Source organism: Lycium barbarum, chromosome 1, assembly GCF_019175385.1.
Source record: "Lycium barbarum isolate Lr01 chromosome 1, ASM1917538v2, whole genome shotgun sequence".
Classification (NCBI taxonomy): domain Eukaryota; kingdom Viridiplantae; phylum Streptophyta; class Magnoliopsida; order Solanales; family Solanaceae; genus Lycium; species Lycium barbarum.
Window position 1 is genome coordinate 48,891,041 of NC_083337.1, and position 16,849 is coordinate 48,907,889.

Consider the following 16,849-nt stretch of genomic DNA (forward strand, 5'->3'; position numbering starts at 1 on the left):
GTTATGGTATTTTGTATATGTTAGAGACTTTGCAGACAATGTCCTGTGGATAGGGCGTCGAGAAGTGCGAATCTTTTATAGATGTTAAAAGAGTATGTATTTTTCAGATGATTTCAGTTGGTTTAAAGTACGTAATTGATTAAAAGTTTTCATAATCTGTATAAAGACAATGATCCCTATTTTGGAAAAGTTCCTTGTTTTAAAAGTTTTTGAAATGACAGGTTTTGGTAAAGTGAACGTTTAAGGGTTCGGTCGACTCTGATGAGAGTCGGGTGCCCATCATGCCCTATCAAGATGAGGGTGTGACACTCCCGACCAAACTCAGCGTTGCCGTTAGTCCAATTTCTCCAAGTCAAGTTCTCATGGCCGTTAGTCCGGTTTCTTCAGGTCCGAACTGAACGTGGCCGTTGGTCCGGTTAACCAGTTGCAGAATTGCCACGTGCCAAGACCATTCTGCCATTTTATACTGACAACCGTACGAGTGTCAGACCGTGTGGCCCTACCTTATCCTTTTAGGGTTTCTTTATTCTAAAAAGGCCTTGGATTGCATGTAAGGCCCATGAGGCAAAACTATAAATAGAAGACATTTCCCTACTTTTAGGGGTTGGCTTTGGGAGATCTAGAGAATTGTAATAGAAAATATATATTGAAGCTCTCTCTCTCTCTCTCTCTCTCTCTCTCTCTCTCTTTCTTTTTTGGTCCGAATCAGTGGTGTTTTGGCTTTGCTTGTTCATTAAATACAATTAGCTTAATCATCAATATCTACATATTTATTCAAGGCATCAACGTATACACTGACATATACATATCATTACAAACAAGTCCATATATATTCCACATCAACCCAAAATAGATTAAAGTTCGTCCACATATCCTATACCCCACTTATAAATTCAATTGATTACCTAAATCCGGGGTAAACACTAGTAAACCTTAAAAGCAGGAGATTCGTTGATAACGTCCTAAATATATATGTGTGGCGGTTAATGAAGTGTAAAACTATTGACCTTAATTTAAAAAAAATGTAAAAATATTAGAGATTATGGTTCAAATCTCATTAGAGACAAAAAGTACGCGATGTGATTTCTTTTCAAGTTCCTAAATATATATTTGTTATCTATCATCATCATGACATCATGACTTAGTACATGTGAGCACCAAAGTCCACAGACTTCTTCTTGCGCGTGTAACGAGCAAATCATATATATAATGTTGTTTTTATTTTGAAACAATGAGGATAAAAGAGAAAGAACAAGAATTTGAAAATCTATTAAAAGATCTTAGGCAAGGGGATCAATATATATATGGACAATGAATAGGTGATTGTGAAGAAAAGCTGCAATCCAGTGCTTTTTCGAAACAAAACTGGTGATATTTTTACAGGAAAATGCATGTTGCTTTTCAGAAAAAGCCACAAATAAAAAATAAAATTCCCTTAATTTCACATTCACACCACAAATATTCAACACTTCCAGGATTGCATTCCTGCCCCTAACAATGGGACCTTTAAAAGTAGAGAATGAATATTTTCAAGTCTGAAATTGTCAAAAGCTAAGCAAAGCCAAATGGAATCTTTTAGAGAAATCTTCCACCTTATTTTCGTTGATAGAAGACAAAATAAAGCTAGTCTAGTACAAAAAAAAACCTTCGAGAAGTACTAGATTTTAAAATCTACCAGCTCATCGATCTTTTAATTGCATCTTTTATTAATAGAGTCATCATCTTACTGATGCAAATATAAAAATTCAGCCGATCGATTGTAGATCCATTATTTTGTTGTATAAATAGCAGTAAAAGCATCACCTCATTTCAGCATTATCAACTCAACCTTTTAATTAATCATGGTTGATATCGAAGCCTATATCTTTCTATTTTTCATCTAGCTTATTTCCACCATTATAGTTAGATCACTAGTGAAAAATCGAACCACATTTCACCTTCCTCCAAGCCCTTTAAAGCTTCCACTTATTGGTCATCTCCACCTTCTAAGTAACAAAACTCATGAAGCTCTTTACAAATTATCCAATAAATATGGACCATTATTTCACTTATTTCTTGGTTCTGTTCCATGTGTGGTTGCTTCTTCACCAGAAGTAGCCAAAATATGTTATATCCCGTATTTTGCATATTCGGATGATTCGAGATAATTGTGACTAGTAAGAGATAAGGAAATATTTTTGATCTTATTTAATACATAAGTTGTTCATGAAAATATTGATGCGGAAATGTTGAGGAAGGCTAAGGGCAAAATTAGAAATTTGGAAAAATAGTTTCTTGAATTACAAAAATTAGTCACAAATAATTGGGCTTGGAGAAAACAAAAAAAAAAAGAGGCCCAAGGTGGCCGGCCAAAGGGGGAATGGGCCAAGGCCCATGTAAAAGCTAAATTTAGTAAATAAAAAGAGAAAAGGGCCACTATTATTCATCAATTCAAGAACTTTCAAGAAGAAGAAATTGAGAGCAAGAGAAAGAAGGCCTTTCAGCCAAGAACAAGAAGAGGAAAAAAAAAATGAATCCATCCATCTTGATCCAAAAAAATATATTCTCCTAGTATTACCACTAATTCAAAGGTCCTCTTTAACGTGGTATAATTGTTGAAGCAAGAAAACTACTCTTGGTGGCAAGTCCAAAAATTCTAGCCAAGTGAAAAGTTGAGGAAAAAGGTAAGAATTCATATTCTTTTATATGTTATGGAAGGTTTATATATGTTGTAGTAAGTAGAATTGAATGAAAATTTTGGAAATAATGTGTGTTGTGTGTGGCCGTGTGAGTGTGTGTGTTGAATGGTGGCCGTGTGGTTATTGAATGGTGGAGGAGAGGTGAATTAATTTTATTTAATATGTTAGTTGTGTTGTTGTGGATCTTATGATGCAAATGGAAGACTAATGGTTCAAGTTGGCATGGAAATTGGTTGTAGGTTGTTGTAGGAAATTATGTGATTTTACTATGGTTTTATGTAGTTGTGAGAATGAAGTTGCTAAAGTATGAATTTATGTTGTAGTTTATGAATTTGGAAGAAGGAAATGTGTTGTTATAGCTTTTGTTGCATTTGTAGAGTTTCGGGTGGAATAGAGTTGGTTGGATTGTTTTGAATGTTGCGCGGGTTACTAATGTTAGAATATGCTTCAAATTGATTGTTGGTATTGTAGAAATGATTGTTGGTATGGTTGTTGATAAATTTGGCCGAGTTAAATTCTCGGGGTTGTTGTATTTACAAGGGAAATGCTGCCGAAATTTCGGTAGACTAAGTGTCAGCTTAGAATTGGACTCCTAAGTGTTTATGGCTAATGTTGGTACATGTTAATATTGTTGTAGACCTCGCGAAGCCAAAGACTTGAGTTCGGATTAGCGTAGGAAGCGGGCAAGGTATGTAAGGCTTACCTTTCTTTCTTTTGGCATGATCTCTATGAAACGAACAAATGACGTATATGCATGAATTCAAAGAATTTCCTATTCTTAGAGCCACTAGGATGGCTAATATTCTTGACTTCCATAAGTTGTTTCATATGGTTTTGATGTGTATCCGTAATGTCCGAAGTTTGTTTGACATGTTTCCGAATTGGCATTCGAAAGATAAGTGATATGGCTTATGTCTTGATTTTCAAATGATGGCACGTCTGATTATTCCGCTAAATCTTTGATAAACTTTGATATGTACACATGATTCTAAAAGCTATATTTGATTTGATCCATAATGGTGTCCGAAAGGTACTTGTTATGGTTGTTGTTACTAGATTTTCCAAGAATGGCTCCTGAAACGCTTTTATAAGGTTCTATACTTCAAAAGCTCATAACTTTCATATACTAATTCCGATTGACCCGAAACTTGTTTCTGAGCCTTCAGATGTCGGTAAGTGTACGTATCTATCGAGTCTTGATTTATGTGCATATGGTTTCGCATTACTCTGTTCGTGCAAGCTTCAATATGTCTATTCACCGAGTCCCGGGCCGGGTATGTTATCGTGCGCATTCCACTGCATTGTTCACCGAGTCCCTCAATAGAGGGCCGGGTACGGTATATGCATATGATGATGTGATATGATGATGATGATGTGTTATGGTGGCCAGGAGGGCATATGATGATTTGATTCACCGAGTCCCTCACTAGAGGGCCGGGTACGGTATGTATATATGTATATGCATGATGATATGATGGCATACTGATATGATGATATGACTTCATTTACCGAGTCCCTCACTAGAGGGCCGGGTACGGTATATATATATATATGATATATGATATTGGCATGCATGGTTCTATTCACCGAGTCCCTCACTAGAGGGCCGGGTACGGTATATGTATACATGTATTCATAATGACATAAAGACATAATTTCATTCACCGAGTCCCATGCCGGGTACGGTATGTGGTATGAAAATGTTCGATTTTGTTCCGTACTACACAGGTACAGTGGTTTCTTGATTATGATATTTGACTCCTGGAATCACTATTTCAGTAATGATCCTTTTCAGTTGTATTTCATGCCTTACATACTCAATACATATTCCGTACTGACCCCCCCTCTTCTTCGGGGGCTGCGTTTCATGCCCGCAGGTACGGACGTTCGTGTGAGTGACCCGACAGTTTAGGCTATCTGTTCTGCTACCCTGGAGTGCTACCTTGTTCTGGAGCCCAAATTTTGGTATAGATTCTTCCGTTGTATATATATATGTGTGTGTGTGTGTGTGTGTGTGTGTGTGTGTGTGTATTCAGGGGTACGGCGGGGCCCTGTCCCGTCACATGATTCTGCTATGTTTGTTAGAGGCCTGTAGACATATATGTGGGTCATGGGTCATTATTTTCTGGTTCTGCCTGTGATCGTTGTCTGAAGCGGTCCCATTTACTATGATGGCCGAAACGGCCCATATGTGTGTGTATGGATGTATATATTTGGGCGACGTGTTTTCCGCCAGCCTTGCCGGCTTCTGTATGATATTCTGCTATTTATGACCGCTTAAGACGACATCTGAATTCAATATCTGTATAGTGTAATGTATGCTGAATACGGATAAGTCCTTGCTGTATCGATTTGGTAAGTGAGTGTGTATGGGTGTCCAGCTCGGGGTTGGGTCGTGACAAAATATTCCTAAAAAATATTGAGATTAGCTTCTCAAACCATCCAAAGATATCAAATATCGATTACCTAACTTATCACCAAGACTTCTCATTTGCACCTTATGGCCCTTACTGGAAGTTCATGAAAAAGCTTTGTATTTCTAAACTTCTTGGAGGACAAACTCTACATCTTCTACTTCCAATCAGACATGTTGAAATAAAGCATTTAATAAAAGGATTATCAAGAAGTGCTGCAGTTGGCAAGGCCATTAATGTTCATGGTGAAATTACTACCATGACTAATAATGTTATTACGAGGATGCTTATGAGTAAAGGGTGTTCTGACAACGAAGACGAAGCTAAAAAGATAAGGGAAATGATTCATGAAATGGCAAAGCTTTCAGGGAAATTTCATCTGTCAGATACTTTCTGGTTTTGTAAGAAATGGGATTTGCTAGGTTTTGGGAAGAAGTTGAAGGGCGTTAGGGACAGGTTTGATGAGATTATGGAGAGCATAACTGAGGAGCATAAAGAAATAAGAAGGAAAAGGCAGAAAATGGATGAGCAAGTTGCAAAGGATCTCCTTGAGATATTACTTGATATCTCAGAAGACAAAACATCAGAAATACGATTAACAAGAGAGAATATCAAAGCTTTTGTTCTGGTAATTACTCCCTTCGTCTCAATTTTTTCTTTCTTTATTAAATTTCATGCTAAATAAAATAGATTTACATAAATTATAACATAAGGAGTATATATGTATATGATATTTTCATTCTGAGATAACATTGAACTGTCAAACTAGTTGATCACAAGTATACAAACATTACTAGGAAGCATATTTCATAATCGAAAGCTTAAGAACCGTAAGACTTATCTAAGACTAGGGCATAATCCTTCCATTGTGAGGAAAACATAGAAACGTGGATATACCTGGCATGGGGAAGAAAAATAAAGTTCTCATATGTAGAGTTAGCCTTATATACCTTTAATTGTTCCAATATAACAAACAATTACGGTTGTCTGACGAAGAACACCAGAACCCTTGCTTTGAATGCTTGGGAAGGATTTACTTTGGAAATCCTTTTTATTGGATGACGATGTTAATAATCATGTAATGATTTTAGAATATTTGAAATCATTAGAATAATCTTACCTTATTGTGGGAGGATGAAAGGAGAAGAAAACCACTGCAAGGCTTTAGAACGAAGTCCGAAATGTGAAAATCAGAATAAAACGCACAAGGGTTGTATTTATTGACCCGTGGCTGAATCACCCTAGCCCACACTACGAGCTCCTTGGTTGCGACGTGCCTCATGTCGCAAGCTCCATACCGGCCAAGGACCTTGCTTTGACGGCCTCCCTCGTCTCCCGTACTTAACCAATTTTTCATTTTTTTCTCATGGCACACCTCCACCGTCACGGCGCGACCTTCATGACGACCAAATTTGGTGCTATGGGGCCTCGCGTCACGATGCTCCTCTATGTTCGACACTTAGAATATCTTCTTTCTATCTGCTTTGGTGAATAGTATTCTAAAATTTTCACCAAGAAAAAAATTTAAAGAAGCAAAAAATTTAAAGAAATAATAGAATATATTTTAGACAAATTATACTTATAAGTTCCAAAATTTTCCTCACTATCAACTATTGCAAGTAAATGTTTCACATGTTCGTCATCTCTATCAGCATAAAAAAATGTGAACTTTTATATCAAGAATATAAATCATGTCGTTAAGGGTAAAATAGAAATGATAAGATTAAATAACTTATAAGTATAAAAATATAACAATCATTTTTAGACAACTAAAAAAATATTAACTGGGACGGGGAGTAATGAAAAGTCGTGCTAGAAGAATCTTCAGGGTCATACAAACTAAAGAATAGGCAACAAAAAGAATAAACTAAAGGCAGACGAAGAGTATATGTGGGGATTATACCAGTAGACTTATTGGGTCAAGAAAGTCCATTAGTTGCTATGACGCTTTCTACTCTCATTTTTGTTTTACTTTTATTCTTGATTCTTTTTTATGACTAGATGCAAATTTTACAGGACCTATTTTCTGGTGGAACAGACACCTCAGGCATTGCAATGGAGTGGGCACTTGCAGAATTGATTAATCATCCACATATTATGGAGAAAGCAGCCCAAGAAATTGACTACGTCATAGGAAAGAATAGATTAGTGGAAGAGTCAGACATTTCTCAACTTCCCTATCTTCAAGCCATTGTTAAAGAAACATTAAGGCTTCACTCTCCTGCTCAAATGATTCTTAGAGAATCTAGTAAAGGCTGCACTATTGAAGGCTATCATATACCATCAAAAACAAGACTTTTGGTGAATTTGTGGGCTTTGAATAGAGACTAAAATATTGGGAAACCCCTCTTAAATTTTTGCCAGAAAGGTTTATTAATGAAGTAAAGTTGGATGTAAGGGGACATAATTTTCATTATTTGCCATTTGGAAGTACAAGAAGAGGATGCCCTGGAATTTCATTAGCACTGCAAATTTTGCACACAAGTCTTGCTGCTGCAATTCAATGCTTTGAATGGAAAGTTGGTGGTGAAGGTATTGGTAAAGTGGACATGGAAGAAGGAACTGGTGTCACAGTTCCTAGAGCCAATCCTTTGATTTGTGTTCCAGTGTGTAGGTTCAATCCTTTTCTTAATGAGACATGAAATATGCGGTGCAAACTCTAAATCAATGAATTTCAAACTATCAAATGTCGAAACTAATAGAAATACATAATTTAGTTCCATGTGGAAAGGGATGATCATGTTACATGCATGAATATATATATCTTTTTAAGAAATTAAATTCTTATAGTTCATTAAACATCGATATCAATTTTTAATGGCTATATACATAAGGTAATTTCAAGCATGGTTGTTGAAGACAAGTATGGATGTTTGATAGATTGATAGTATCATGTTTTTGATTTGTAATAACCTGTTAGGTTGTTTTGAGCATTAGGACTCTTTTCTTACATGACCATTCCAGTAGCTTTACAATGATATTTTTGACTTGCGGGGACGGGTGACATGATTTTCGAGGCAATCGGATAAGTATCGGAGAAGAAAATATAAAATTTAAAATTCTTAAGTTGAAATAACAAAAGGATTGACTAAAGTCACCATATGGGGTTAACGAACTCGAATTCGAGTTTTGAAAGTTCCATAAGATCTGCAACGTGATTTATGACTTGGTTGGATGGTTTAGATGAATCCCGAAGGGCTCAAAAGTGATTCAGATACTTGGTTGAAATACTAGTTAGGTTTAAGAAATTGAGTTGACCACGATCAACGATGGGTCAAGACGGTACCAGATCAATGTTTTAAGCATTCCAGTAGGTTCATAGCATGTTTTGTGATCGATTTGCATATTTGGTTTTGTTTTGGGGAGGGGGGGGGGGGGTTCTAGGAGAGTTTCGGGCATCGAATCGGACTTTGGGAGACACCAAAGTTTTTTGGTATCTGGTGCCAGAAATTAACCTTCACATTTGTCTAGGAGGCTTCACATTCGCAAAGGGTTGGCTAGGGTGGCCATTGCGTTCGCGAGCCGGCCCTCACATTCGTGAAGAGAGGGTGCTGGCCCGGGTTAGACTACTCGTCATGTTTGCGAGATGGGCCTCGCGTTCGAGATGGGTCGGTCGGGGCTGTTCATCACGATCATTGGTGGGCCGTGCATTCGCGAAGAAGGTTTCATGCATGAATAGAATTAAATCTCCAATTCGAAGTGACATTTGATGTTGCGATTTTGGGAGTGTTTGAGCTCCGATTTGGGCGATTTTGGAGGCTATCAACTCTTTTTTAAGAGGGGTAAGATTCTAACCTTCCTTTTAGTATTTAATAGTGGTTTTATCCGTGATTGGATTTTTAAAATTGGGATTTTGAGACCTAAAGCTAAGAGAAGGTAAAACCTTGATTCAGATATCGATTTGTGAATGGGTGCAGGAGATTTTTAAGATTTGCGTTTTCTGAGTTAGTTATGAGTAATCCAATTTTTTGATAAAAGTACAATTTTGACCTTGTTGTTCGGGGTTCGCTTTTTGACTGGGTTATTGATATGTCGATATGAATGTCTACTGACTCTTATTCTTATGTTAGATTATTGTTACACTTCGAAAAAATTTCCGTTGATGCACAGTGAATAGACTAACGAAGAGTACGGTATTTCAATAAGTAAGGAATGACATTTGATGACCCTAATTAAGATTTCAAAGGCATTCGAGGTAAGAGGAGAATGTTTGCCAAGAGAACGTAAGTCATACGATATGTATCGGAAAGTATTTACTAGTACCAAGTTAATGATGATTATTGATGCTTTAGAGAAGAGTTATAACTTCCCTTAGATTGTTAATGAGGTGATAAACAAGTGTCAAGAAGGTTCCATAAGGATTGGAGATCAAACGAGTCGACGAGAATGAGTTCGGAAGAATTGGGCATCATACGGCCCAACATACTGGCCGTATGTTTGGCCGTATAATCAGGCCAGATGGTCAGCCTCACTGGACCAAATCTACGGCCAGACATACGGTCAGTGAAATTTATACGAACCGTATGCTGGTCCGTAGAAAATGGTCGGGACAGATTTGAGTATTATTAATAAGGGGTCCAAGTTATTTCATTTCATTTCCCTTTCCCTCCCCTTCTCTCTAAAACATTTTTCCACACTTCTCCTATAAGAATTCAAGGGATATTAGTGAACAAATTCATCAAACCAAGAGAATCAAGTGTAAGAAACCCATTAAAGTTCATCCAATACAAGGAATCCAAGTGAAGGTGAAACTAGGGTTTTGCTCAAGTGAAAAGTTTCCACCCAAGGGTCATTCCTACACCATCTAAGGTAAGTTTTATAGTATTTCCATGTTGTTTAAGGTATTGAGAAGTTCAAACATATAGAACATGAGTCAGGAATATGGGAATAGTGTCATTTTTTAGTAATAGCTTAGATTGAGTCATCATTCTTGATATGTTGTGATTATAGTTATGTTATAAATGAGGTTACGAACATGGGATGGACATTGTACATGAATGAATGTAATAGTGTGATATGATCATGGATGTGGATGATTGGAAGTGAATTGAGAAGTAAGGATAATGTAGGTGAATAAAGACTATTGTGATGATGTTGTGAATGTTATTATTGATGTTTGGGAGTTGATATAAGACATGGAGGAAGTCGTACAAATAAAGGAGATGCTGTCCAATTTTCTCTTGCTTTAGTCATGTATGCTAAGCTATCGATTTTCTAATGACAGTATAACTCTAATGAAGGTAGAAATGTGAGCATTGAAGGAGAACGTGCAAGTGATAGAATAGTTGAACGGAAAGGTATGTAAGGCTAACCCTTTTTTCATAAGGCATGATTCTTTGGCCAAATATCTATTCGTCTATGAGCCAATGCTGTCCTCCAAACGATTCTATCTTCAAAAGCTACTAAGCTCATGATTCTCGATATGATACGATTGTACTAAATTCCTTATATGATGAGTAATCCTCTAGGGATAGATGTAATGAACGACGATAGTAATGACGTCAAAGATGCTTATGAGCTCCTACGTATATGTGTCTATGTATGATTAATATGTAAAACTGAGCTTATATGGCCGGGTATGTTCTGTATCGCGCGCACACCACTGCAGTTGGGTACGGATAATCCTGAGCCTTGGTAGAGCTAGGTATGTATACTCACCGAGCTATGCCATGGCCGGGTATGTGAAACACCGATCCTTCATAGTCGGGTATGCTATGAATATGACTGTGTAAACGAATTATGAATAGGATAACGATTATGAATATGAATATGGGTATGAAAGTGTAAATGAGTACGAATACGAATATGGATACGGATATGGATGTATGTACTTGGTTACGCGTTAGAAATGAAATGTCCCTATGAAAAGCAAGTAAGTGTTTGTGACGTTGGATCTACTACCTCCCATCTTATGCTATTTCTTATGTTGCTTATTATGCTTCTATAATGATGTTGATCATGCTTTACATACTTAGTACATTCTTCGTACTGACGTCCTTTTGTTTGTGGACTCTGCGTCATGCCCGCAGGTGGCCAGGGAGACAGACTTGATCCATAGCTTTATTACTCAGGGACTACATAGCGGAGCTCCATTTCATTCAAAGCTACAACTTTTGGTATTTATTCTTTTGTGTATATATTTATGGGCACGGCAGGGTCCTGTCCCGCCTATATGATATGACATACTCTCCTTAGAGACTCGTAGACGTGTGTATATGGTTAGATGTATTTGGACTTGTCGGCCTATGTTTTGGATATCATTTTGTTAGCCTCGTCGGCTTATGTACATTGTTGTGGGCATACTTGTTGACGATGATATAAATGTATTGTTGCCCAATGGAAATAGTAAGAATGAGGGATAAAAGTATGATTTAACTATGTGTCTCAACTAGATGTACATGTGAAAGTATGATAAGAGGTGCCCGGGTGGGTTAGCACCGGGTACCCGTCGCGGCCCTCCTGTTCGGTCGTGACAAAAGTGGTATCAGAGCAGTTCTGTCCTAGGGTGTGTCTACGAGCCGTGTCCAGTAGTGTCTTGGTTATGGGTGTGTTGCGCGCCACACTTATAAATAAGAGGCTGCGAGAATTTTAGGAATGAATGACTTTCTTTCTTCATAAGATCGTGCGATAGAGCTATGATATAAGAACTTCCTTCTCCTTAACCGTGTGTTATGTATTTCAGAGATGCCTGTAAAGAGAAAGGCTATGACAGCTCAAAAGGGAAAGACAGTGGCAGAAAAGTGGGCTGAAAGAGCACCGCCAACAGTTGTAGAGGAAAGTGAGTCCCAGAATGCGGCTCAATCTCAATCCTCTCATTCAGTGCCTATTTTTGAGAAGCGTGAGGGAGCCTCAGCCCCAGCTCCAGCACCTCTGGCTCCTCCACCGGATTCTTCAGGCCATGATGTAAAAGAGGCCATTCATTTGCTTACTCAATTGGTTGCCGCCCAGACTCAGTGGCAAAGTACAGGGCAAGGTGATAGGGATGTTAGTGCAAGGGCCCGTGATTTTATTAGCTTGAACCCTCCAGAATTCTTCGGGTCAAAGCTGGATGAGGACCCTCAGAATTTTATTGATGGAATGTTGAGGAAACTTCCGTTGATACATGCTTCGGATGCCGAATCGGTGGATTTAGCATCCTATATATTGAGAGATGGTGTGGTTCGTTGGTACACGGTTTGGATGGCTTTACGGGGAGCCAATGCGGCTCTCCTGGTATGGAAAGAATTTGTAGATGCCTTTCTCCGACATTATTTACCTCCAGAAGTTCAGCGAGCTAGAGCCGATAAGTTCTTGAATTTGAGGCAAGGAAGCATGAGTGCTTTAGAGTATAGTCTCTGCTTTAATTCTTTGGCTAGGAATGCTTCGGCCATGGTAGCGGATATGGGTGACCGAGTGCATCGATTTGTGAAAGGCCTAGGGACACATTAGATGAATAGGTGCTTGACTGCGTCCCTTCAGGACAACGTGGATATTTCATGCATTCAGGCCCATGCTCAGAATTTAGATTAAAGTCTACAACAACAAAGAAGTGAGCGTGAGCATGATAGAGGGTATACCAAGAGGGCTAGATGTTCGGGTTCGATGAGTGAGTATAGAGGTGGGCACAAACAGTATATTTTGAGGCATTCAGGCCATTCTATCACTAGTGCGCCTCCACGGGTTTCAGGCCAGAGATTTGATAGATCTACTCATTCCGGGCCGAGTCAGAGCTTTTCGGGATCTCAGTTCAGGGGTGATTTGGGTCAGGCGAGACCACTCGTGCCACGATGTTCCCAGTGTGGGAAGTTACATTGGGGTCAGTGCCGATTGGGTTAAGAGGTTTGCTATTCATGTGGTCGGTCATGCCATATTATGCGTGATTGCCCCTCAGTTGGTGGTAGAAGTAGGACCCAACCTTAAGGGTCGGTAGCCGGATCTTCGTCATCTATACACCCTATGGGGCCAGGTTCACATGCGCCAGTCGGCCATGGTAGAGGCAGAGGTAGAGTCCCCAGTTCTAGCGGTCCTTAGCACTATATTTATGCTATGGCTGGACGCCAAGATCTTGAGTCTTCTCCTGATGTTATCACAGGTATATTATCGATATTTTCTCATGATGTATATGCTTTGATAGATCCGGCTCCACATTGTCATATGTTACTCCGTATATTGCCGGTCGGTTTAGAGTCAAACCGGAGTCGATCAAACCTTTTGAGGTGTTTACACCCGTTGGTGAATCGGTAATAGTTAGCCAAGTATATAGAAGTTGTATAGTTGTGATTTGTGACCATCGTACTATGGTTGACTTACATGAGTTAAAAATGGTGAATTTTGATGTTATTATGGGCATAGATTGGTTGGCTTCTTGTTATGTCAATGTTGATTGTAGGATGAAAATGGTTCGTTTCCAGTTTTCGGGAGAACCAATTTTAGAATGGAAAGGGAATACTGCGTCACCAAAAGGTAGGTTTGTTTCCTATCTCAAGGCAAGGGAAATGATCACAAAAGGTTGAATTTATTATCTAGGTCGGGTTCAAGATGTAGAAGTTGAACCGCTAACTCTTCAGTCAGTCCCCGTGGTGAATGAATTTCCGGATGTATTCCCGGAAGAGCTTCCAGGCCTTCCTCCCGAGCGGGAGATTGATTTTGCTATTGATGTGTTTCCAGACACCAAGCCTATATCTATTCCACCTTATAGAATGGCTCCCGCAGAGTTGAAAGAGTTGAAGGAGCAATTGAAAGACTTACTTGAGAAAGGCTTTATTAGGCCTAGTTCATCCCCATGGGGAGCACTCGTATTGTTTGTCCGAAAGTAAGACGGCTCCTTGCAAATGTGCATTGACTATCGGCAACTGAATAAGGTGACGATTAAGAACAAATATCCTCTTCCGAGGATTGATGACTTATTTGATCAATTACAAGGTGCCAAATGGTTTTCAAAGATAGATTTGAGGTCCCAGTATCATCAAGTGAGAGTTAGGGAGAAAGATATCCCTAAGGCAGCCTTCAGAACAAGATCTGTCCATTTTGAGTTTCGAGTAAGGTCATTTGGGCTAACTAATGCACCGGCAGTGTTTATGGATTTGATGAACGATGTGTTCAGACCCATCCTAGATTTATTTGTGATTGTATTCATAGATGATATCTTGGTGTATTCTTGATCCGAGGCAGAGCATGCGAATCATTTGCGTACTGTCCTTAGAGTTCTTCAAACTCGAGAGTTGTTTGCAAAATTTTCTAAGTGTGAGTTCTGGTTTAACTCAGTGACCTTTTTGGGACACATTGTTTCAGTCGATGGAATTCGGGTAGATAGCCAAAATATTGAGGCCGTGAAGACTTGGCCAAGGCCCACAACTCCTACTGAGGTTCATAGCTTTCTGGGCTTAGCAGGTTATTACAGGAGATTTGTTGAAGGTTTTTCTTCTATTTCTGCGCCACTCACAAAGCTGACCCAGAAATCAACAAAGTTTCAATGGACAGATGCTTGTGAACGTAGTTTCCAAGAGCTAAAAGATAGATAGACTTCTTCCCCTGTCCTAACACTTCTATAGGGATTGGAAGGTTTTGTTGTTTATTGCGATGCTTCAGGCATTGGGCTAGGCTGTGTGTTGATGCAACATGGTATGGTGATTGCGTATGCTTCAAGGCAATTACAGAAACATGAGAAAAATTATCCAACCCATGACCTTGAATTGGTTGCAGTGATTCACACATTAAAGATGTGGTGACATTACTTGTATGGTGTTCATGTGGATATTTACACAGATCATAAGAGCCTTCAGTATATCTTCAAGGAAAAAGAGTTGAATATGCGGCAACGATGGTGGTTGGAATGGTTAAAAGATTATGATGTTGATATCCTTTATCGCCCCGGAAAGGAAAATATTGTGGCTGATGCTCTTAGCCGAAGATCCATGGGAAATTTGTGTGATATACGACCAGAGAAAAGGGAAATGGCTCGTGAGCTCCAGCAGTTAGCTAGCCAAGGAGTTCGAGTAGTGGACTCAGGTAGCAGGGAAACTACCATTCAGAATTCAACAGTCTCGTCGCTATTAGTGGGAGTGAAAGAGCGACAATACGAAGATTCCATGCTAATGCATTATAGAGATACACTCCCTTAGAAGGAGAAGTCATCATTTGAGATTGCAGGAGACGGAGTTCTCCTATACCGAGGCAGATTATGTGTTCCTGATGTGGCAGGATTACGCCACCAAATATTAAGAGAAGCTCATAGCTCCCGTTATTATGTCCACCTCGGAGCAACGAAAATGTACCATGATCTTAAATCTATATATTGGTGGAATGGGATTGTCACGACCCAACTCCGTAGGCCGCGACTAGTGTCCGTGCTGGACACTCAAACGTACCCAATAACCCAAATTAGCACACGACAGAATATTTTTAAATATAGAAGTCGCTTGGCGTTAATAGTAACCATAAATGAACCGACACCGTACATGGAAGCCGATGAGGCTGTCACAGATCATATCATACCCAAACATATACAAAACCCACACAAGTATGTCTACAGACCTCTACATAACGTAACAGAATCATAAGATGGGACAGGGCCCCGTCATACCCCTGAATAACATACATATATATAATAGCGGCAGACTGTACCAATATACAAGCTCTGAACAAAAGAGCGCTCCCAATATAGCAGAATAGATGTCCTAGGCAGGCGGTCAGCAAACCTGTCTTCTGTACCTGCGCGGCATGAAAACGCAGCCCCCGAGGAGAGGGGGTCAGTACGAAATATGTACTGAGTATGTAAAGCACAGAACGTAGTAAACAAAGTCATAATTAGAACAGAAGGTACAGAAAATGGACAGAATATCCAGATTAGCAAAATATTGATCATAAAGCATAAATAGTATTTGTTGAAAACATATGTCGTACCTGGTCCCAATACGGAACAAGATCATAACCGAAACAGGGCTTACAGAGAAGTGAGTGTGACATCCGGAGTATCAAATGCATATTTTCAAAACATGAGAAGTGTGTTCAGAAACATACATCATATCATGTCCGGCCCCTGCCAAGGGCTCGACAAACAGATCGTGGCCACCCCCCGACGCTGGTGCCACCATACATACGGAACAGAGTAGGGGATAACCTCGTAACATAACATATCATATCAGATGGCCATATCAGATCATAGCATATCAGAATGTGTGTACATGGCACAGCATACTCCAAAACCCATGTACATATATACCTGCCCCCTCACATCGAGGCACGACGAACAATGCAGTGGAATACGCTTGACAACATATCCTGGCCCGGGCTCAGTGTGGGAAACATTGAGGCATCCACGAATGGAGTAGTGAGAGACTAAATGCAATAAAAATATCATAGATTTCTAGAGACTCAATGAGGCATATCGAATGACAAATCAAATCAATGAAGTCGGACGGAATCATAGCAAGTGTATGTCATATGTCATAATGAGTTACGGAAGAATAGTCCTCCTGAAATATTTTTCATATTCCAAAATGGCTTACCAAACTCGAGGGAGTCAGTAAACGATTTTCCTTAGTAGTTGAAAGGATAGTTAAAACATTTTATTTTATATTGTTCGAAAATAAGGCAATAGTACGATAAGAGAGCAAAGCGGGAATAGTGGAGCTAAACATAATACAAAATATCGTACCTATACGGAGACTCAATATAGTATCCAGAATAAGTATCATTAGTAGTTGGAAAAGTAGTTAAGACGTTTTCTTAAAAATCGCTTGAAATCAAGTTACAAATTATCATAAGGGTAAAATCGGA

The 16,849-nt window shown here is 39.1% G+C and overlaps 1 pseudogene; it reads left to right on the forward strand.

The window, feature by feature from the left end:
- The first annotated feature begins 1,841 nt into the window (after positions 1 to 1,841).
- On the forward strand, positions 1,842 to 7,734 carry LOC132611731 (cytochrome P450 93A3-like; annotated as a pseudogene).
- The last annotated feature ends 9,115 nt before the right edge of the window (positions 7,735 to 16,849 follow it).